Source organism: Ambystoma mexicanum, chromosome 10 (assembly GCF_040938575.1).
Source record: "Ambystoma mexicanum isolate Mex_15411 chromosome 10, UKY_AmexF1_1, whole genome shotgun sequence".
Taxonomy (NCBI): Eukaryota; Metazoa; Chordata; class Amphibia; order Caudata; family Ambystomatidae; genus Ambystoma; species Ambystoma mexicanum.
Genome location: NC_090932.1, coordinates 586,101,423 through 586,126,025, shown reverse-complemented (window position 1 = coordinate 586,126,025; position 24,603 = coordinate 586,101,423).

Genomic DNA, 24,603 nt, shown 5'->3' with positions numbered 1-24,603 from the left:
TCTCATGTTTGGTAGAAGCATTGAGATATCACATCTCATGCTATAGGAAGGGTCTCAGGATTGGAATGGGAAGGACTTAGATATCACATATCATGCTATAGGGAGGGTTTCAGTTTTGATATTAGAAGCATTGAGATATCACATCTCATGCTATCGGAAGTGTCTCAGGATTGGAATGGGAAGGAGCTGGATATCACATCTCATGCTAAAGGAAGGGTCTCAGGTTTGGAACGGGAAGGAGTTGGATATCCGATCTCATGTTATAGGAAGGGTCTAAGGTCTGGTATAAGCATTGAGATATCACATCTCTGCTATCGGAAGTGTCTCAGGATTGGAATGGGAAGGAGTTGGATATCCCATCTCATGTTATAGGAAGGGTCTCAGGTTTGGTATAAGCATTGAGATATCACATCTCATGCTATAGGAAGGGTCTCAGGATTGGAATGGGAAGGAGTTGGATATCACATCTCATGCTGTAGGAAGGGTCTCAGGTATGGTATAAGCATTGAGATATCACATCTCATGCTATAGGAAGGGTCTCAGGATTGGAATGGGAAGGAGTTGTATATGACATCTCATGCCGTAGGAAGGGTCTCAGGTTTGGTATAAGCATTGAGATATCACATCTCATGCTATAGGAAGGGTCTCAGGATTGGAATGGGAAGGAGTTGGATATCACATCTCATGCTATAGGAAGGGTCTCAGGTTTGGTATAAGCATTGAGATATCACATCTCATGCTATAGGAAGGGTCTCAGGATTGGAATGGGAAGGAGTTGTATATGACATCTCATGCCGTAGGAAGGGTCTCAGGTTTGGTATAAGCATTGAGATATCACATCTCTGCTATCGGAAGGGTCTCAGGATTGGAATGGGAAGGAGGTGGATATCCCATCTCATGTTATAGGAAGAGTCTCAGGTTTGGTATTAGAAGCATTGAGATATCACATCTCATGCTATAGGAAGTTTCTCAGGATTGGAATGGGAAGGACTTGGATATCACATCTCATGCTATAGGGAGGCTCTCAAGTTTGATATTAGAAGCATTGAGATATCACATCTCATGCTATAGGAAGGGTCTCAGGATTGGAATGGGAAGGAGTTGGATATCACATCTCATGCTATAGGAAGGGTCTCAGGTTTGGTATAAGCAGTGAGATATCACATCTCATGCTATAGGAAGTGTCTCAGGATTGGAATGGGAAGGAGTTGGATATCACATCTCATGTTATAGGAAGGATCTCAGGTTTGGTATAAGAATTGAGATATCACATTTCTGCTATCGGAAGGGTCTCAGGATTGGAATGGGAAGGAGTTGGATATTCCAATCTCATGTTATAGGAAGGGTCTCAGGTTTGGTATTAGAAGCATTGAGATATCACATCTCATGCTATAGGAAGGGTCTCATGATTGGAATGGGAAGGACTTGGATATCACATCTCATGCTATAGGGAGGGTCTCAAGTTTGATATTAGAAGCATTGAGATATTGCATCTCATGATATCGGAAGGGTCTCAGGATTTGAATGGGAAGGAGTTGGATATCACATCTCATGATAAAGGAAGGGTCTAAGGTTTGGAAGGGGAAGGATTTGGATATCACATCTCATGTTATAGGACGGGTCTCAGGTTTGGTATTAGAAGCATTGAGATATCAAGTCTCATGGTATAGGAAGGGGATCAGAATTGGAATGGGAAGGAGTTGGATGTCACATCTCAAGCTATAGGAAGGGTCTCAGGATTGGAATGGGAAGGACTTGGATATCACAACTCATGCTATAGGGAGGGTCTCAAGTTTGATATTAGAAGCATTGAGATATCACATCTCATGATATCGGAAGGGTCTCAGGATTGGAATGGGAAGGAGTTGGATATCACATCTCATGATAAAGGAAGGGTCTAAGGTTTGGAAGGGGAAGGATTTGGATATCACATCTCATGTTATAGGACGGGTCTCAGGTTTGGTATTAGAAGCATTGAGATATCAAGTCTCATGGTATAGGAAGGGGCTCAGAATTGGAATGGGAAGGAGTTGGATATCAAGTCTCATGGTATAGGAAGGGGCTCAGAATTGGAATGGGAAGGAGTTGGATATCACATCTCATGCTAAAGGGAGGGTCTCAGGTTTGGAAGGGGAAGGATTTGGATATCACATCTCATGTTATAGGAAGGATCTCAGGTTTGGTATTAGAAGCATTGAGATATCACATCTCATGCTATTGGAAGGATCTCAGGATTGGTATTAGAAGCATTGAGATATCACATCTCATGCTATCAGAAGGGTCTCAGGTTTGGAAGGGGAAGGATTTGGATATCACATCTCATGTTATCGGAAGGATCTCAGGTTTGGTATTAGAAGTATTGAGATATCACATCTCATGCTATAGGAAGGGTCTCAGGATTGGAATGGGAAGGAGTTGGCTATCACATCTCATGCTAAAGGAAGGGTCTCAGGTTTGGTAGAAGCATTGAGATATCACATCTCATGCTATAGGAAGGGTCTCAGGATTGGAATGGGAAGGAGTTTGATATCACATCTCATGCTATAGGAAGGGTCTCAGGTTTGGTATAAGCATTGAGATATCACATCTCATGCTATAGGAAGGGTCTCAGGATTGGAATGGGAAGGAGTTGTATATGACATCTCATGCCGTAGGAAGGGTCTCAGGTTTGGTATAAGCATTGAGATATCACATCTCATGCTATAGGAAGGGTCTCAGGATTGGAATGGGAAGGAGTTGGATATCACATCTCATGCTATAGGAAGGGTCTCAGGTTTGGTATAAGCATTGAGATATCACATCTCATGCTATAGGAAGGGTTTCAGGATTGGAATGGGAAGGAGTTGTATATGACATCTCATGCCGTAGGAAGGGTCTCAGGTTTGGTATAAGCATTGAGATATCACATCTCTGCTATCGGAAGGGTCTCAGGATTGGAATGGGAAGGAGTTGGATATCCCATCTCATGTTATAGGAAGAGTCTCAGGTTTGGTATTAGAAGCATTGAGATATCACATCTCATGCTATAGGAAGTGTCTCAGGATTGGAATGGGAAGGACTTGGATATCACATCTCATGCTATAGGGAGGCTCTAAAGTTTGATATTAGAAGCATTGAGATATCACATCTCATGCTATAGGAAGGGTCTCAGGATTGGAATGGGAAGGAGTTGGATATCACATCTCATGCTATAGGAAGGGTCTCAGGTTTGGTATAAGCAGTGAGATATCACATCTCATGCTATAGGAAGTGTCTCAGGATTGGAATGGGAAGGAGTTGGATATCACATCTCATGTTATAGGAAGGATCTCAGGTTTGGTATTAGAAGCATTGAGATATCACATCTCATGCTATAGGAAGGGTCTAAGGTTTGGAAGGGGAAGGATTTGGGTATCACATCTCATGTTATAGGACCGGTCTCAGGTTTGGTATTAGAAGCATTGAGATATCAAGTCTCATGGTATAGGACGGGTCTCAGAATTGGAATGGGAAGGAGTTGGATATCACATCTCAAGCTATAGGAAGGGTCTCAGGATTGGAATGGGAAGGAGTTTGATATCACATCTCATGCCATTGTATGGGTCTCAGGTTTTGTAGAAGCATTGGGATATCACATCTCATGCTATCAGAAGGGTATCGGGATTGGATTTGGAAGGAGTTGGATATCCCATCTCATGCTATAGGAAGGGCCTAAGGTTGGAATGTGAAGGAGTTGGATATCACATCTCATGTTATAGGAAGGGTCTCAGGATTGGAATGGGAAGGACTTGGATATCACATCTCATTCTATAGGAAGGCTCTCAGGGTTGGAAGGGGAAGGAGTTGGATATCACATTTCATGTAGAGGTAGGATCTCAGGTTTGGTATTAGAGGCATTGAGATATCACATCTCATGCTATCAGAAGGGTCTCAGGAATGGAATGGGAAGGAGTTGGATATCACATCTCATGCTAAAGGGAGGGTCTAAGATTTGGAAGGGGAAGGATTTGGACATCACATCTCATGTTATATGAAGGATCTCAGGTTTGGTATTAGAAGCATTGAGATATCACATCTCATGCTATCGGAAGGGTCTCAGGTTTGGTATAAGCATTGAGATATCACATCTCTGCTATCGGAAGGGTCTCAGGATTGGAATGGGAAGGACTTGGATATCACAATTCATGTTATAGGAAGGGTCTCAGGTTTGGTATTAGAAGCATTGAGATATCACATCTCATGCTATAGGAAGGGTCTCAGGATTGGAATGGGAAGGACTTGGATATCACATCTCATGTTATAGGAAGGGTCTCAGGTTTGGTATTAGAAGCATTGAGATATCACATCTCATGCTATAGGAAGGGTCTCAGGAATGGAATGGGAAGGACTTGGATATCACATCTCATGATAAAGGAAGGGTCTAAGGTTCGGAAGGGGAAGGATTTGGATATCACATCTCATGTTATTGGACCAGTCTCAGGTTTGGTATTAGAAGCATTGAGATATCAAGTCTCATGGTATAGGACGGGAGTTTGATATCACATCATGCCATGGTATGGGTCTCAGGTTTTGTAGAAGCATTGGGATATCACATCTCATGCTATCGGAAGGGTATCAGGATTGGATTTGGAAGGAGTTGGATATCCCATCTCATGCTATAGGAAGGGTCTCAGGTTGGAATGGGAAAGAGTTGGATATCACATCTCATGTTATAGGAAGGGTCTCAGGATTGGAATGGGAAGGACTTGGATATCACATCTCATGCTGTAGGAAGGCTCTCAGGTTTGGAAAGGGAAGGAGTTGGATATCACATTTCATGTTAGAGGTAGGATCTCAGGTTTGGTATTAGAGGCATTGAGATATCACATCTCATGCTATCAGAAGGGTATCGGGATTGGAATGGGAAGGAGTTGGATATCACATCTCATGCTAAAGGGAGGGTCTCAGGTTTGGAAGGGAAAGGATTTGGATATCACATCTCATGTTATAGGAAGGATCTCAGGTTTGGTATTAGAAGCATTGAGATATCAAATCTCATGCTATCAGAAGGATCTCAGGTTTGGTATTAGAAGCATTGAGATATCACATCTCATGCTATAGGAATGGTCTCAGGATTGGAATGGGAAGGAGTTGGATATCACATCTCATGCTAAAGGAAGGGTCTCAGTTTTGGTAGAAGCATTGCGATATCACATCTCATGCTATAGGAAGGGTCTCAGGATTGGAATCGGAAGGAGTTGGATATCACATCTCATGCTATAGGAAGGGTCTCAGGTTTGGTGTAAGAATTGAAATATCACATCTCTGCTATCGGAAGGGTCTCAGGATTGGAATCGGAAGGACTTAGATATCACATCTCATGCTATAGGGAGGGTCTCAGTTTTGATATTAGAAGCATTGAGATATCACATCTCATGCTATCGGAAGGGTCTCAGGATTGGAATGGGAGGAGCTGGATATCACATCTCATGCTAAAGGAAGGGTCTCAGGTTTGGAAGGGGAAGGATTTGGATATCACATCTCATGTTATAGGATGGGTCTCAGGTTTGGTATTAGAAGCATTGTGATATCACATCTCATGCTATAGGAAGTGTCTCAGGATTGGAATGGGAAGGAGTTGGATATCACATCTCATGCTATAGGAAGGGTTTCAGGTTTGGTAGAAGCATTGAGATATCACATCTCATGCTATAGGAAGAGTCTCAGGTTTGGGAAGGGAAGGATTTGGATTTCACATCTCATGTTATAGGATGGTTCTCATGTTTGGTTTTTGAAGCATTGAGATATCACATCTCATGCTATCGGAAGGGTCTCAGGTTTGGTATTAGAAGCATTGAGATATCACATCTCATGCTAAAGGAAGGGTCTCAGGTTTGGAATGGGAAGGAGTTGGATATGACATCTCTTGTTATAGGGAGGGTCTCAGGATTTGAATGGCAAGGAGTTGGATATCACATCTCATGCCATAGGAAGGGTCTCAGGTTTGGTATAAGCATTGAGATATCACATCTCTGCTATCGGAAGGGTCTCAGGATTGGATTGGGAAGGAGTTGGATATCACATCTCATGTTATAGGAAGGGTCTCCGGATTGGAATGTGAAGGATTTGGATATCACATCTCATGCTAAAGGAAGGGTCTCACGTTTGGAATGGGAAGGAGTTGGATATGACATCTCGTGTTATAGGGAGGATCTCAGGATTTGAATGGCAAAGAGTTGGATATCACATCTCATGCCATAGGAAGGGTCTCAGGTTTGGTATAAGCATTGAGATATCACATCTCTGCTATCGGAAGGGTCTCAGGATTGGATTGGGAAGGAGTTGGATATCCCTTCTCATGCTATAGGAAGGGTCTCAGGTTGGAATGGGAAGGAGTTGGATATCACATCTCATGCTAAAGGAAGGGTCTCAGGTTTGGTAGAAGCATTGAGATATCACATCTCATGCTATAGGAAGGGTCTCAGGATTGGAATGGGAAGGACTTAGATATCACATCTCATGCTAAAGGAAGGGTCTCAGGTTTGGAACGGGAAGGAGTTGGATATCCGATCTCATGTTATAGGAAGGGTCTCAGGTTTGGTATAAGCATTGAGATACCACATCTCTGCTATCGGAAGTGTCTCAGGATTGGAATGCGAAGGAATTGGATATCCCATCTCATGTTATAGGACGGGTCTCAGGATTGTTATTAGAATCATTGAGATATCATATTGCATGCTGTAGGAAGGGTCTAAGGATTGGAATGGGAAAGACTTGGATATCACATCTCATGCTATAGGAAGGGTCTCAGGTTTGGTATAAGCATTGAGATATCAAATCTCATGCTATAGGAAGGGTCTCAGGATTGGAATGGAAGGAGTTGGATATCACATCTCATGTTATAGGAAGGATCTCAGGTTTGGTATTAGAAGCATTGAGACATCACATCTCATGCTATAGGAAGGGTCTCAGGATTGGAATGGGAAGGAGTTGGATATCACATCTCATGCTATAGGAAGGGTCTCAGGTTTGGTATAAGCATTGAGATATCACATCTCATGCTATAGGAAGGGTCTCAGGATTGGAATGGGAAGGAGTTGTATATGACATCTCATGCCGTAGGAAGGGTCTCAGGTTTGGTATAAGCATTGAGATATCACATCTCTGCTATCGGAAGAGTCTCAGGATTGGAATGGGAAGGAGTTGGATATCCCATCTCATGTTATAGGAAGAGTCTCAGGTTTGGTATTAGAAGCATTGAGATATCACATCTCATGCTATAGGAAGGGTCTCAGGATTGGAATGGGAAGGACTTGGATATCACATCTCATGTTATAGGAAGGGTCTCAGGTTTGGTATTAGAAGCATTGAGATATCACATCTCATGCTATAGGAAGGGTCTCGGGAATGGAATGGGAAGGACTTGGATATCACATCTCATGATAAAGGAAGGGTCTAAGATTTGGAAGGGGAAGGATTTGGACATCACATCTCATGTTATATGAAGGATCTCAGGTTTGGTATTAGAAGCATTGAGATATCACATCTCATGCTATCGGAAGGGTCTCAGGTTTGGTATAAGCATTGAGATATCACATCTCTGCTATCGGAAGGGTCTCAGGATTGGAATGGGAAGGACTTGGATATCACAATTCATGTTATAGGAAGGGTCTCAGGTTTGGTATTAGAAGCATTGAGATATCACATCTCATGCTATAGGAAGGGTCTCAGGATTGGAATGGGAAGGACTTGGATATCACATCTCATGTTATAGGAAGGGTCTCAGGTTTGGTATTAGAAGCATTGAGATATCACATCTCATGCTATAGGAAGGGTCTCAGGAATGGAATGGGAAGGACTTGGATATCACATCTCATGATAAAGGAAGGGTCTAAGGTTCGGAAGGGGAAGGATTTGGATATCACATCTCATGTTATTGGACCGGTCTCAGGTTTGGTATTAGAAGCATTGAGATATCAAGTCTCATGGTATAGGACGGGAGTTTGATATCACATCATGCCATGGTATGGGTCTCAGGTTTTGTAGAAGCATTGGGATATCACATCTCATGCTATCGGAAGGGTATCAGGATTGGATTTGGAAGGAGTTGGATATCCCATCTCATGCTATAGGAAGGGTCTCAGGTTGGAATGGGAAAGAGTTGGATATCACATCTCATGTTATAGGAAGGGTCTCAGGATTGGAATGGGAAGGACTTGGATATCACATCTCATGCTGTAGGAAGGCTCTCAGGTTTGGAAAGGGAAGGAGTTGGATATCACATTTCATGTTAGAGGTAGGATCTCAGGTTTGGTATTAGAGGAATTGAGATATCACATCTCATGCTATCAGAAGGGTATCAGGATTGGAATGGGAAGAGGTTGGATATCACATCTCATGCTAAAGGGAGGGTCTCAGGTTTGGAAGGGAAAGGATTTGGATATCACATCTCATGTTATAGGAAGGATCTCAGGTTTGGTATTAGAAGCATTGAGATATCACATCTCATGCTATCAGAAGGATCTCAGGTTTGGTATTAGAAGCATTGAGATATCACATCTCATGCTATAGGAAGGGTCTCAGGATTGGAATGGGAAGGAGTTGGATATCACATCTCATGCTAAAGGAAGGGTCTCAGTTTTGGTAGAAGCATTGCGATATCACATCTCATGCTATAGGAAGGGTCTCAGGATTGGAATCGGAAGGAGTTGGATATCGCATCTCATGCTATAGGAAGGGTCTCAGGTTTGGTGTAAGAATTGAAATATCACATCTCTGCTATTGGAAGGGTCTCAGGATTGGAATCGGAAGGACTTAGATATCACATCTCATGCTATAGGGAGGGTCTCAGTTTTGATATTAGAAGCATTGAGATATCACATCTCATGCTATCGGAAGGGTCTCAGGATTGGAATGGGAGGAGCTGGATATCACATCTCATGCTAAAGGAAGGGTCTCAGGTTTGGAAGGGGAAGGATTTGGATATCACATCTCATGTTATAGGATGGGTCTCAGGTTTGGTATTAGAAGCATTGTGATATCACATCTCATGCTATAGGAAGTGTCTCAGGATTGGAATGGGAAGGAGTTGGATATCACATCTCATGCTATAGGAAGGGTTTCAGGTTTGGTAGAAGCATTGAGATATCACATCTCATGCTATAGGAAGAGTCTCAGGTTTGGGAAGGGAAGGATTTGGATTTCACATCTCATGTTATAGGATGGTTCTCATGTTTGGTTTTTGAAGCATTGAGATATCACATCTCATGCTATCGGAAGGGTCTCAGGTTTGGTATTAGAAGTGTTAAGACGGATTTCTGAACTCTGTCCTGGCGGAGCAGAAGTTCAGAAGGCCAACCTAATTACTTGGAACAGGGTAACCTCTGGACAAGCCAGACCAATCAAGGTAGCGATCGCGGCGGTCAAGACTAGGTCTCAAGAGGGGTGAGGGTGACTGAAAGCCCGCAGTGAGCACACAAAGCAAGAGCGCTTACAAACTACTCCAAACAGGTGTTATATCAAAAATATAAACACATTTATTTTAAGGCCTTTAAAACAACGACCGTAGCAAGAAAGTCACAATAACACAGTATTAAGCCAACACATACCAAATCAACACAATATATATACAAATACACAGTCACAAGCGTTTAAAGCACGAAATATGTAGTCCACCTGCAAGGGAAGGAAAACAGGCAGTGCGATAATGCTTTCGACTCAGTTCGCCTTCAGAGGCACCTAACTAGATGGAAGTCCAAGCCCTGCGAAGAGTGGAGCCTAATGCTCAATGTACCTGCACGCGCTGGTGCCAACGGGCAAAAGGAGAAGCTCTTCGGAGGAAGTCAGGCAGTTCGTGTTAGTGCACAGCAGAAGTAGAACAGGGTCCGCAACTCAAGCGCAGCCTCCACAGCGGGCAGAAGCAGAGCGCGAGTACGGGCGAAAAGGGTGCTGTTTTACACAGCGGGGAAAAGCAATGGGTTACTGCAGGAGGGCGACCAGATCCTAGATATACTACTCACCGGTCCCCGAAGCAAGCAGTCCCAGGCTTCTCCACGTTAGTTTTCAGCAGCTTGGCAGGTTCAGAAGAGCAGGGAACGCTTTGTAGTCGTGTAGATCAAAAAGACGTCCCAATCGACGAAACCAGCACAGTTTGTTGCCGCAGCAGGACAACGGAGCGGCCGTGCGTATCTGAGTCAAAAGTACACTCCTCCCTTCAGACTTGGGAACGCCAAGGGCACGAAGTGTGGGAGAGTGACAAGGACTCGAGATACGGCACAACCTGGCGGCGGTTACAGAACAAGGCTCCCTTGTAAGCTGGTCAGTCAACTGGATGGCCCAGAGACGCTTCCGAAGGCTTACTTGGCGGGAGATGTTGTAGATGCCGGGAATAGCTGTTCCTGCTATTCCAAAGGTCGAAGCGCCAGTACAGGCCTTCTGGTTCGATCAAAGGAGGACAGTGGCTCTCAGGACGACAGCAGTGCAAAGGAGGATTCCTTCAGCGGGTCACCAGCGATTCCTCGGTCCAGCCTCTTGGTTGCAGGATACTTGGCTCCTGTATTCCTTCGTTCGTGAGAACTCAGGAGATCGACATGGTAGTGGTGTTTCCAGCCCCCTCTTATCCACGGTTCCCTTCGCGCCAAAAACGGAGGGGGACCAATGGGAGATCCGCTCATCAAAACACATACCATACGTGGACCAATCACGGACCACGGTGGTCCCAGGCATTCACACCACCCTAGACTCTCTGGCACCCAGGATGTGTATTGGGACCAGACATCCCAGCCCACACCCTGGAGGCACACATACGACATGTAGAAGCCCGCGAAAGCAACCACGTTTCGCGGGAAAGTACATGCCCAAATAAGGAAGGCCCCGGGTCGCTGGACCTGGGGAAGGTGAAGGGAGCAAGACGGTCAGTGGACAGGACAAAGGAGCCTCGTGGTCTGGCCATTTTGGGGAGCCAGGCCACCATTTTGGGTTCAGTGCAAAACGTGCTCAGAACGCCAAAAGGAGCTCAAAATATACAATACGATCGCTGCCACCATTCCCGTCCCTGAATGACTTGCACCGATCAAATACCATCCTAAAAGAGTATCTAGGGCCCGTAGAAGGCTAGAGACCCAAGAGAGCTGTAACTTAACTTACTGTGCCCTCTTGTGTCGTGTTGCACTAAAGCTGCCACACGATAGAAGAAACTACGGGAAACAACGTTCCCCGGTACTGACTGTCTTAAGGGCATGTCAGTTTCCCCGTAAGAAAGGAGCGAAAGCCCAGAGAAGTGCGGCAGAAGGCTGTACTTCTCTGGCAAAGTCAAGAACAAGGTTAAAAACAATAGCAAAAAGTTTAGGGGTTGCCACATGGAAGGAAATTTCCCTACAATAACGAAATCTTTCCTAACACTCGCCCCTCCCAGACTATGGACAGGGGGAACTAATCCACCCCTGGATGAGTCTCATGTTCAGGTCTGTTAAACATTCTGGACAACCCATCAGCATTGCTATGTTGGACACCTGGCCTATGCTCAATAGTGAAGTCGAAGCCTTGTAGACTTATGGACCACCTAAGCAACTTTGGATTCTCCCCCTTCATGTTCATTAGCCACTTTAACGGCTTATGGTCAGTTTGCACAGTGAAGTCTGTCCCATAGAGGTAGGGCCTCAGCTTCCTTAGGGCCCACACAACAGAGAAACATTCTTTCTCTACCGTGGACCATCTGAGCTCTCTGTCCTTAAGCTGGCGACTAATAAAACCGATAGGGTGTTCCTTACCCTTCTCATCTACTTGTGATAGTACAGCTCCTATCCCAGTGTCAGAGGCGTCCGTCTGCACGATAAAAGTTCTTTGATAATCAGGGGCCCTGAGGACAGGGGCCTGGCACAAGGAGTCTTTCAAGCCATTGAAGGCCTTCTCACACTCGTCAGTCCAAGTTACCTTCTTGGGTTTCTTCGGAGTTGTGAGGGCAGTCAGAGGAGCAGCTATGGTGCCATAGTCTGCCATAAAATTCCGGTAATACCCCGTGAGTCCTAAGAAGGCTCTCACTTGGGTTTGCGTAGTGGGGGTAGGCCAGTCTTGTACGGCTTGTACTTTACTGGGAAGAGGCTGTATCCTCCCTCCACCTACTTCATGTCCAAGGTAAACCACTGAGCCTTGTCCAATCTGGCATTTACTAGCCTTTATGGTCAAGTGGGCTTTCTGAAGAGCCTGGAGCACAATCCCGAGGTGTTTCACATGGTCTTCCCAGGTGGCACTGAAAACTGCGATATCGTCCAGATATGCGAGACAGAATTCGTCCAACCCATTCAACACATGATTCACAAGCCTCTGGAAAGTGGCAGGTGCATTCTTCAACCCGAACGGCATTACCCGGAATTGGTAAAGGCCGTCTGGTGTAGAAAATGCTGTCTTCTCCTTAGCATGTTCTGCTAACGCTATTTGCCAATAGCCAGCAGTAAGGTCAAACGTGCTGAGGTACTTGGAAGCACCCAAAGTATCCACCAGCTCATCTGTTCGAGGCAAGGGGTGTGCATCTGTCTTGGTGACAGCATTCAGAGCCCTGTAATCCACGCAGAACCTCAATTCAGAAGTGCCTGCCTTTGGAACCAAAACCACAGGGCTGGACCAAGGACTACTAGAGGGTTCAATCACCCCAAGGTCTAACATCTTGTTGACCTCGGCCTTAATATAAGACCGGACTTTATCCGACATCCTGTATCCCATACTTTTGGTAGGTACACTGTCTCCTGTGTCAATGTTATGTTTGCACCAAGGTGTCAAACCAGGCGACTGTGAAAACAGGGGGGAAAACTGCCGAAGCAAACTTTTCACCTCCGCCTGCTGATCAGAAGTCAGGTGAGGGGCCACACGGACACCCTCAATGGAGCTATCTGAAGGACCGCCGTGGAACAGGTCGGGGAGAGGTTCTGACTCCTCTTCCTCAACGTCTGAAGCCAGTAGCAGTGCTGCGATTTCGACTCTTGGGACGAAAGCCTTCAGCCTATTCACGTGGAACACTTTTGGAGCCTGTCCAGGCCTTCCAAGGTCCACTAAATAGTTCACCTCACCCAGGGGCTCCACCACTGTGTAAGGGCCTGACCATTTGTCCTGTAAAGCGCGAGGCCTTATAGGATTCATGATCAGGACTTGCTGACCAGGTGTAAAGTTGATGAGGGAAGCTTTCTGGTCGTACCAATGTTTCACCAGCGCTTGCCCTGCCTTCAATTTATCACTAGCCAAGCCCATCAGAAGTACCATCCATTTTCTGAGCCCTAGCACATAATCAACTACGTTGGTAGTAACAGGGGGAGTGGGCATCTCCCATCCCTCCTTGACGATGGCTAAGGGTCCCCGTACGGGATGACCGAACAGAAGTTCGAAGGGGCTGAAGCCAACACCCTCCTGTGGTACCTCTCGGTAGGCAAACAACAAGCATGGTAAAAGAAGGTCCCATTTTCTTCTCTGAGGCTCCTCCAGAGCCCCAATCATGCTTTTTAACGTTCTGTTGAAACGTTCCACCAGACCATTGGTCTGGGGGTGGTATGCAGAAGAGAACTTGTAGGTGACCCCACATTCTTTCCACATAGCCTGCATATACTTCGACATAAAGTTGCTGCCACGATCTGACACAACTTCTTTAGGGAAGCCAACCCTAGTGAATATGCCGAGTAACGCTTTTGCAACTGACTTGGCAGTTACAGTTTTTAATGGGATGGCCTCAGGATACCTGGTTGCATGGTCGACCAGCACCAGGATAAACCTATTGCCCGAGGATGTTTGCGGGTCAAGGGGACCGACGATGTCGATCCCTACCCTTTCGAATGGTACCCCCACAACTGGGAGCGGTACCAACGGAGCTTGGATTGTCGCGCCAACCTTCCCAGACAACTGGCAGGAGGCGCAACTCCTGCAGTGACTTTCTACTTGCACCCCCATCTTGGGCCAGTAGAAGTGCATAGATAACCTTTGCTTGGTCCTCTTCATACCAAGGTGACCAGCAAGGGGAACTTCATGCGCCAACTGCAGGAGGAAGGGCCTAACAGCAAGGGGAACCACCAACCTCCTATGGTCTCCTTCTGTAGACTCTGTGGGCTCGCTATACAGGAGTCCACCTTCCCAATAAATCCTATGCGTCCCATGAGGTTCACCCTCAAGCTGGGAGCAGGCCTGTCTCCTTAGGCCTTCCAGAGATGGGCACTCACGTTGGCCTTCACTGAATTCGTCCCTATCAGGACCTCCTTCAACTAACAAGTCTTTTAGTTCAGGATGATCGTTGGGGTCGAATACTTCAGGCATCGCCACTTCCTCGTCAGGCTCGGGCGATCGACCAACTTCCTCCACCGCAGTGGTAGGCGAGCTCGGGGGAATATTTTCTTTCCCTCGTCGTGACTTGTTGACTCCTTTCGCCTTGGGTTTCCCCTTCGGCTGGGGCGGCGTATTGGACTTGGCCAATGCTGCCCGTGCTTGAGACCGTGTGTAGGGTCGTTCGGCAGTGTCTCCTACGAGCCCTAGAGCTCTGAGATCATTACCTAGTAAGACCTTTCCCGGGACGTTTCTCTGAATGCTCACTGGAATCCTAACTGCTGTACCATTTAAAGTAAGATTTACAGGGATCACGGGAAACATACGGAGGGGGCCGTCAGCCAACTTAGTGGGCATCAGAGTAGCTCTGGCAACTTCCTCTGAGTCTACCAAGGTAGAATCCACTACAGTGCGACTGCACCCACTATCCCTAAGAGCTGGAGTATCTACTCCATTGATCAGCACACTGTCTTTAAAGTATTGCTTGGTATTATCTGGAATCCTAGCATACGCCTCTGCGACTTTAGGCTCCCAGGAACCCAGGGACACTAAAACTACCTCAGCCTCTATTCCGCTGGGAAATGAGTCTGAGGAGAAGGATGCTCCTGTAATCTCTTCTTCCTCGTAGGAGGAGAAGGCCAGATTAGCGGAGTGGACCCCCAAAGGTCTAACCTTACAACGGGGATCCCCCTTCACATGGTCAGTTGCTCCACAAGCAAAACAAGCTCCAATGGGTCTGTTTACGTAGGGAGGCTTATTGTAACCGGAGTTCTGTTTCGGAGGCTGACCTCCACTACCCTGTGAGTTCTCTTGTGTCTTACCCTTGTTTTTTTTTTTTTTGGCCCTTTTGGGAAGAAGATTTAGCAGATTCCCCACCCTCCATATCTTTGGACTTTTTCCCCTCCTCCTGCTTACCAGGATGAGTTTTGTCCTTATGGGACACTCGATGTGACACCCATAAGTCCGCTGCCATGGCCAGCTTCTTAGGATCTATCTCCTTCGAATCGGCCAAATGCTGCTTAAGCTCCGGGGAAGAAGAAGCAAAAATGTGTTCCAGCATGACAAGATTTATCATGCCGGCGAAGGTAGAAACCTTATAGCCTTCGACCCAGCCAGTTAAGTTTTTCAAAGATTCAGTGACATAAGATACCCAAGTACCACCTTCCTTTTTCTTATACTCTCGAAAACGCTTTAAATATTGGGCCGGAGTCTTCCCAAACTTTAAAATGAGAGTCTGCTTCAACATTGCGAAATCAGCTCGCTCAGCCTTCGACATCTCCATAATGGCACTACAGCCAGAATGGGGCAGTCTACTGAGCAACCACGCAATCTTGTCAGCATTGTCAACTTTCTGAACTTCGCATGCATACTCAAACGCATTCAGCCAGTCCATAATGTCATTCCGTTCCTCATACACACTGAGCAGATCTTTTGGAAACCGTGGATGAGAGGAGGCCCCAGACCCATGTCCAGGACCCGTGGACCCATTTGCAACCTGAAGCTTGGCCAGTTCCAACTGGTGATCCCTGTCTTTTTGTTTTTCTGCCTGTTCGATTTTCAGTTTGGCTATGCTGAATTCAAGCTCCTGCTGCCTAAACCGCAGCTCTTGCTTCTTGAATTCAAGCCTAGCCTCCCCGTCAGCACTGGCAGAGGAAACATTAGACATCTCGTCCTCCCTGTCCTCGTGGTCGCGGTGGAACAGTGCGGCGACAGAACCGTCGGTTCTGCCAGTGAGAGCAGCCCCACCACCTTCCGCACTGTCCTCAGAAGTAATAGCGTCAAGCTGTGCTTCTTGCCACGCCACGATTCTTTGGATCATTTCCAATTTTGTGCCTTGAGAGGAAACACCTCTCTCCGCACACATCTTTTTCAGCGTTTCTGATTTGGAAGCATTTAAAGTTAACAACGTACTTGTTTCCATACTGTGTGATAGGACTATGGCCTTTTTAAAGTTATATTACAACAATTCACTACGTGTACTGTTTGGAATAACCAGAAATGCCCTAGCCCGTGCGCAACACTGGATACCTTCAGTCGTATCCCACCGCTGTACACCAATTTGTTAAGACGGATTTCTGAACTCTGTCCTGGCGGAGCAGAAGTTCAGAAGGCCAACCTAATTACTTGGAACAGGGTAACCTCTGGACAAGCCAGACCAATCAAGGTAGCGATCGCGGCGGTCAAGACTAGGTCTCAAGAGGGGTGAGGGTGACTGAAAGCCCGCAGTGAGCACACAAAGCAAGAGCGCTTACAAACTACTCCAAACAGGTGTTATATCAAAAATATAAACACATTTATTTTAAGGCCTTTAAAACAACGACCGTAGCAAGAAAGTCACAATAACACAGTATTAAGCCAACACATACCAAATCAACACAATATATATACAAATACACAGTCGCAAGCGTTTAAAGCACGAAATATGTAGTCCACCTGCAAGGGAAGGAAAACAGGCAGTGCGATAATGCTTTCGACTCAGTTCGCCTTCAGAGGCACCTAACTAGATGGAAGTCCAAGCCCTGCGAACAGTGGAGCCTAATGCTCAATGTACCTGCACGCGCTGGTGCCAACGGGCAAAAGGAGAAGCTCTTCGGAGGAAGTCAGGCAGTTCGTGTTAGTGCACAGCAGAAGTAGAACAGGGTCCGCAACTCAAGCGCAGCCTCCACAGCGGGCAGAAGCAGAGCGCGAGTACGGGCGAAAAGGGTGCTGTTTTACACAGCGGGGAAAAGCAATGGGTTACTGCAGGAGGGCGACCAGATCCTAGATATACTACTCACCGGTCCCCGAAGCAAGCAGTCCCAGGCTTCTCCACGTTAGTTTTCAGCAGCTTGGCAGGTTCAGAAGAGCAGGGAACGCTTTGTAGTCGTGTAGATCAAAAAGACGTCCCAATCGACGAAACCAGCACAGTTTGTTGCCGCAGCAGGACAACGGAGCGGCCGTGCGTATCTGAGTCAAAAGTACACTCCTCCCTTCAGACTTGGGAACGCCAAGGGCACGAAGTGTGGGAGAGTGACAAGGACTCGAGATACGGCACAACCTGGCGGCGGTTACAGAACAAGGCTCCCTTGTAAGCTGGTCAGTCAACTGGATGGCCCAGAGACGCTTCCGAAGGCTTACTTGGCGGGAGATGTTGTAGATGCCGGGAATAGCTGTTCCTGCTATTCCAAAGGTCGAAGCGCCAGTACAGGCCTTCTGGTTCGATCAAAGGAGGACAGTGGCTCTCAGGACGACAGCAGTGCAAAGGAGGATTCCTTCAGCGGGTCACCAGCGATTCCTCGGTCCAGCCTCTTGGTTGCAGGATACTTGGCTCCTGTATTCCTTCGTTCGTGAGAACTCAGGAGATCGACATGGTAGTGGTGTTTCCAGCCCCCTCTTATCCACGGTTCCCTTCGTGCCAAAAACGGAGGGGGACCAATGGGAGATCCGCTCATCAAAACACATACCATACGTGGACCAATCACGGACCACGGTGGTCCCAGGCATTCACACCACCCTAGACTCTCTGGCACCCAGGATGTGTATTGGGACCAGACATCCCAGCCCACACCCTGGAGGCACACATACGACATGTAGAAGCCCGCGAAAGCAACCACGTTTCGCGGGAAAGTACATGCCCAAATAAGGAAGGCCCCGGGTCGCTGGACCTGGGGAAGGTGAAGGGAGCAAGACGGTCAGTGGACAGGACAAAGGAGCCTCGTGGTCTGGCCATTTTGGGGAGCCAGGCCACCATTTTGGGTTCAGTGCAAAACGTGCTCAGAACGCCAAAAGGAGCTCAAAATATACAATACGATCGCTGCCACCATTCCAGTCCCTGAATGACTTGCACCGATCAAATACCATCCTAAAAGAGTATCTAGGGCCCGTAGAAGGCTAGAGACCCAAGAGAGCTGTAACTTAACTTACTGTGCCCTCTTGTGTCGTGTTGCACTAAAGCTGCGACACGATAGAAGAAACTACGGGAAACAACGTTCCCCGGTACTGACTGTCTTAAGGGCATGTCAGTTTCCCCGTAAGAAAGGAGCGAAAGCCCAGAGAAGTGCGGCAGAAGGCTGTACTTCTCTGGCAAAGTCAAGAACAAGGTTAAAAACAATAGCAAAAAGTTTAGGGGTTGCCACATGGAAGGAAATTTCCCTACAATAACGAAATCTTTCCTAACAAGAAGCATTGAGATATCACATCTCATGCTAAAGGAAGGGTCTCAGGTTTGGAATGGGAAGGAGTTGGATATGACATCTCTTGTTATAGGGAGGGTCTCAGGATTTGAATGGCAAGGAGTTGGTTATCACATCTCATGCCATAGGAAGGGTCTCAGGTTTGGTATAAGCATTGAGATATCACATCTCTGCTATCGGAAGGGTCTCAGGATTGGATTGGGAAGGAGTTGGATATCACATCTCATGTTATAGGAAGGGTCTCCGGATTGGAATGTGAAGGATTTGGATATCACATCTCATGCTAAAGGAAGGGTCTCAGGTTTGGAATGGGAAGGAGTTGGATATGACATCTCGTGTTATAGGGAGGATCTCAGGATTTGAATGGCAAAGAGTTGGATATCACATCTCATGCCATAGGAAGGGTCTCAGGTTTGGTATAAGCATTGAGATATCACATCTCTGCTATCGGAAGGGTCTCAGGATTGGATTGGGAAGGAGTTGGATATCCCTTCTCATGCTATAGGAAGGGTCTCAGGTTGGAATGGGAAGGAGTTGGATATCACATCTCATGCTAAAGGAAGGGTCTCAGGTTTGGTAGAAGCATTGAGATATCACATCTCATGCTATAGGAAGGGTCTCAGGATTGGAATGGGAAGGACTTAGATATCACATATCATGCTATAGGGAGGGTTTCAGTTTTGATATTAGAAGCATTGAGATATCACATCTCATGCTATCGGAAGTGTCTCAGGATTGGAATGGGAAGGAGCTGGATATCACATCTCATGCTAAAGGAAGGGTCTCAGGTTTGGAACGGGAAGGAGTTGGATATCCGATCTCATGTTATAGGAAGGGTCTCAGGTTTGGTATAAGCATTGAGATACCACATCTCTGCTATCGGAAGTGTCTCAGGATTGGAATGCGAAGGAATTGGATATCCCATCTCATGTTATAGGACGGGTCTCAGGATTGTTATTAGAATCATTGAGATATCATATTGCATGCTGTAGGAAGGGTCTAAGGATTGGAATGGGAAAGACTTGGATATCACATCTCATGCTATAGGAAGGGTCTCAGGTTTGGTATAAGCATTGAGATATCAAATCTCATGCTATAGGAAGGGTCTCAGGATTGGAATGGAAGGAGTTGGATATCACATCTCATGTTATAGGAAGGATCTCAGGTTTGGTATTAGAAGCATTGAGACATCACATGTCATGCTATAGGAAGGGTCTCAGGATTGGAATGGGAAGGAGTTGGATATCACATCTCATGCTATAGGAAGGGTCTCAGGTTTGGTATAAGCATTGAGATATCACATCTCATGCTATAGGAAGGGTCTCAGGATTGGAATGGGAAGGAGTTGTATATGACATCTCATGCCGTAGGAAGGGTCTCAGGTTTGGTATAAGCATTGAGATATCACATCTCTGCTATCGGAAGAGTCTCAGGATTGGAATGGGAAGGAGTTGGATATCCCATCTCATGTTATAGGAAGAGTCTCAGGTTTGGTATTAGAAGCATTGAGATATCACATCTCATGCTATAGGAAGTGTCTCAGGATTGGAATGGGAAGGACTTGGATATCACATCTCATGCTATTGGGAGGGTCTCAAGTTTGATATTAGAAGCATTGAGATATCACATCTCATGCTATAGGAAGGGTCTCAGGATTGGAATGGGAAGGAGCTGGATGTCACATCTCATGCTAAAGGAAGGGTCTCAGGTTTGGAACGGGAAGGAGTTGGATATCACATCTCATGTTATAGGAAGGGTCTCAGGTTTGGTATAAGCATTGAGATATCACATCTCTGCTATCGGAAGTGTCTCAGGATTGGAATGCGAAGGAGTTGGATATCCCATCTCATGTTATAGGACGGGTCTCAGGTTTGTTATTAGAATCATTGAGATATCATATTGCATGCTGTAGGAAGGGTCTAAGGATTGGAATGGGAAGGACTTGGATATCACATCTCATGCTATAGATAGGCTCTCAGGTTTGGAAAGGGAAGGAGTTGGATATCACATTTCATGTTAGAGGAAGGATCTCAGGTTTGGTATTAGAGGCATTTAGATATCACATCTCATGCTATAGGAAGGGTCTGAGGTTGGAATGGGAAGGAGTTGGATATCACATCTCATGTTATAGGAAGGCTCTCAGGTTTGGAAGGGGAAAGAGTTGGATATCACATTTCATGTTAGAGGTAGGATCTCAGGTTTGGTATTAGAAGCATTGAGACATCACATCTCATGCTATAGGAAGGGTCTCAGGATTGGAATGGGAAGGAGTTGGATATCACATCTCATGCTATAGGAAGGGTCTCAGGTTTGGTATAAGCATTGAGATATCACATCTCATGCTATAGGAAGGGTCTCAGGATTGGAATGGGAAGGAGTTGTATATGACATCTCATGCCGTAGGAAGGGTCTCAGGTTTGGTATAAGCATTGAGATATCACATCTCTGCTATCGGAAGAGTCTCAGGATTGGAATGGGAAGGAGTTGGATATCCCATCTCATGTTATAGGAAGAGTCTCAGGTTTGGTATTAGAAGCATTGAGATATCACATCTCATGCTATAGGAAGTGTCTCAGGATTGGAATGGGAAGGACTTGGATATCACATATCATGCTATTGGGAGGGTCTCAAGTTTGATATTAGAAGCATTGAGATATCACATCTCATGCTATAGGAAGGGTCTCAGGATTGGAATGGGAAGGAGCTGGATGTCACATCTCATGCTAACGGAAGGGTCTCAGGTTTGGAACGGGAAGGAGTTGGATATCACATCTCATGTTATAGGAAGGGTCTCAGGTTTGGTATAAGCATTGAGATATCACATCTCTGCTTCGGAAGTGTCTCAGGATTGGAATGCGAAGGAGTTGGATATCCCATCTCATGTTATAGGACGGGTCTCAGGTTTGTTATTAGAATCATTGAGATATCATATTGCATGCTGTAGGAAGGGTCTAAGGACTGGAATGGGAAGGACTTGGATATCACATCTCATGCTATAGATAGGCTCTCAGGTTTGGAAAGGGAAGGAGTTGGATATCACATTTCATGTTAGAGGAAGGATCTCAGGTTTGGTATTAGAGGCATTGAGATATCACATCTCATGCTATAGGAAGGGTCTGAGGTTGGAATGGGAAGGAGTTGGATATCACATCTCATGTTATAGGAAGGCTCTCAGGTTTGGAAGTGGAAAGAGTTGGATATCACATTTCATGTTAGAGGTACGATCTCAGGTTTGGTATTAGAGGCATTGAGATATCACATCTCATGCTATCAGAAGGGTCTCAGGATTGGAATGGGAAGGAGTTGGATATCACATCTCATGCTAAAGGGAGGGTCTCAGGTTTGGAAGGGGAAGGATTTGGATATCACATCTCATGTTATAGGAAGGATCTCAGGTTTGGTATTAGAAGCATTGAGATATCACATCTCATGCTATCGGAAGGATCTCAGGTTTGGTATTAGAAGCATTGAGATATCACATCTCATGCTATCAGAAGGGTCTCAGGATTGGAATGGGAAGGAGTTGGATATCACATCTCATGCTAAAGGGAGGGTCTTAGGTTTGGAAGGGGAAGGATTTGGATATCACATCTCATGTTATCGGAAGGATCTCAGGTTTGGTGTTAGAAGTATTGAGATATCACATCTCATGCTATAGGAAGGGTCTCAGGATTGGAATGGGAAGGAGTTGGATATCACATCTCATGCTAAAGGAAGGGTCTCAGGTTTGGTAGAAGCATTGAGATATCACATCTCATGCTATAGGAAGGGTCTTAGGATTGGAATGGGAAGGACTTAGATATCACATATCATGCTATAGGGAGGGTTTCAGTTTTGATATTAGAAGCATTGAGATATCACATCTCATGCTATCGGAAGTGTCTCAGGATTGGAATGGGAAGGAGCTGGATATCACATCTCATGCTAAAGGAAGGGTCTCAGGTTTGGAACGGGAAGGAGTTGGATATCCGATCTCATGTTATAGGAAGAGTCTCAGGTTTGGTATAAGCATTGAGATATCACATCTCTGCTATCGGAAGTGTCTCAGGATTGGAATGGGAAGGAATTGGATATCCCATCTCATGTTATAGGACGGGTCTCAGGATTGTTATTAGAATCATTGAGATATCATATTGCATGCTGTAGGAAGGGTCTAAGGATTGGAATGGGAAAGACTTGGATATCACATCTCATGCTATAGGAAGGGTCTCAGGTTTGGTATAAGCATTGAGATATCAAATCTCATGCTATAGGAAGGGTCTCAGGATTGGAATGGAAGGAGTTGGATATCACATCTCATGTTATAGGAAGGATCTCAGGTTTGGTATTAGAAGCATTGAGACATCACATCTCATGCTTCAGGAAGGGTCTCAGGATTGGAATGGGAAGGTGTTGGATATCACATCTCATGCTATAGGAAGGGTCTCAGGTTTGGTATAAGCATTGAGATATCCCATCTCATGCTATAGGAAGGGTCTCAGGATTGGAATGGGAAGGAGTTGTATATGACATCTCATGCCGTAGGAAGGGTCTCAGGTTTGGTATAAGCATTGAGATATCACATCTCTGCTATCGGAAGAGTCTCAGGATTGGAATGGGAAGGAGTTGGATATCCCATCTCATGTTATAGGAAGAGTCTCAGGTTTGGTATTAGAAGCATTGAGATATCACATCTCATGCTATAGGAAGTGTCTCAGGTTTGGAATGGGAAGGACTTGGATATCACATCTCATGCTATAGGGAGGGTCTCAAGTTTGATATTAAAAGCATTGCGATATCACATCTCATGCTATAGGAAGGGTCTCAGGATTGGAATGGGAAGGACTTAGATATCACATATCATTTTTGTTGGTCTCAGTTTTGATATCAGAAGCATTGAGATATCACATCTCATGCTATCGGAAGTGTCTCAGTATTGGAATGGGAAGGAGCTGGATATCACATCTCATGCTAAAGGAAGGGTCTCAGGTTTGGAACGGGAAGGAGTTGGATATCACATCTCATGTTATAGGAAGGGTCTCAGGTTTGGTATAAGCATTGAGATATCACATCTCTGCTATCGGAAGTGTCTCAGGATTGGAATGGGAAGGAGTTGGATATCCCATCTCATGTTATAGGACGGGTCTCAGGTTTGTTATTAGAATCATTGAGATATCATATTGCATGCTGTAGGAAGGGTCTAAGGATTGGAATGGGAAGGACTTGGATATCACATCTCATGCTATAGATAGGCTCTCAGGTTTGGAAAGGGAAGGAGTTGGATATCAAATTTCATGTTAGAGGAAGGATCTCAGGTTTGGTATTAGAGGCATTGAGATATCACATCTCATGCTATAGGAAGGGTCTGAGGTTGGAATGGGAAGGAGTTGGATATCACATCTCATGTTATAGGAAGGCTCTCAGGTTTGGAAGGGGAAAGAGTTGGATATCACATTTCATGTGAGAGGTAGGATCTCAGGTTTGGTATTAGAGGCATTGAGATATCACATCTCATGCTATCAGAAAGGTCTCAGGATTGGAATGGGAAGGACTTGGATATCACATCTCATGCTAAAGGGAGGGTCTCAGGTTTGGAAGGGGAAGGATTTGGATCTCACATCTCATGATATAGGAAGGATCTCAGGTTTGGTATTATAAGCATTGAGATATCACATCTCATGCTATCGGAAGGATCTCAGGTTTGGTATTAGAAGCATTGAGATATCACATCTCATGCTATCAGAAGGGTCTCAGGATTGGAATGGGAAGGAGTTGGATATCACATCTCATGCTAAAGGGAGGGTCTCAGGTTTGGAAGGGGAAGGATTTGGATATCACATCTCATGTTATCGGAAGGATCTCAGGTTTGGTATTAGAAGTATTGAGATATCACATCTCATGCTAAAGGAAGGGTCTCAGGTTTGGAACGGGAAGGAGTTGGATATCCGATCTCATGTTATAGGAAGGGTCTAAGGTCTGGTATAAGCATTGAGATATCACATCTCTGCTATCGGAAGTGTCTCAGGATTGGAATGGGAAGGAGTTGGATATCCCATCTCATGTTATAGAAAGGGTCTCAGGTTTGGTATAAGCATTGAGATATCACATCTCATGCTATAGGAAGGGTCTCAGGATTGGAATGGGAAGGAGTTGGATATCACATCTCATGCTATAGGAAGGGTCTCAGGTTTGGTATAAG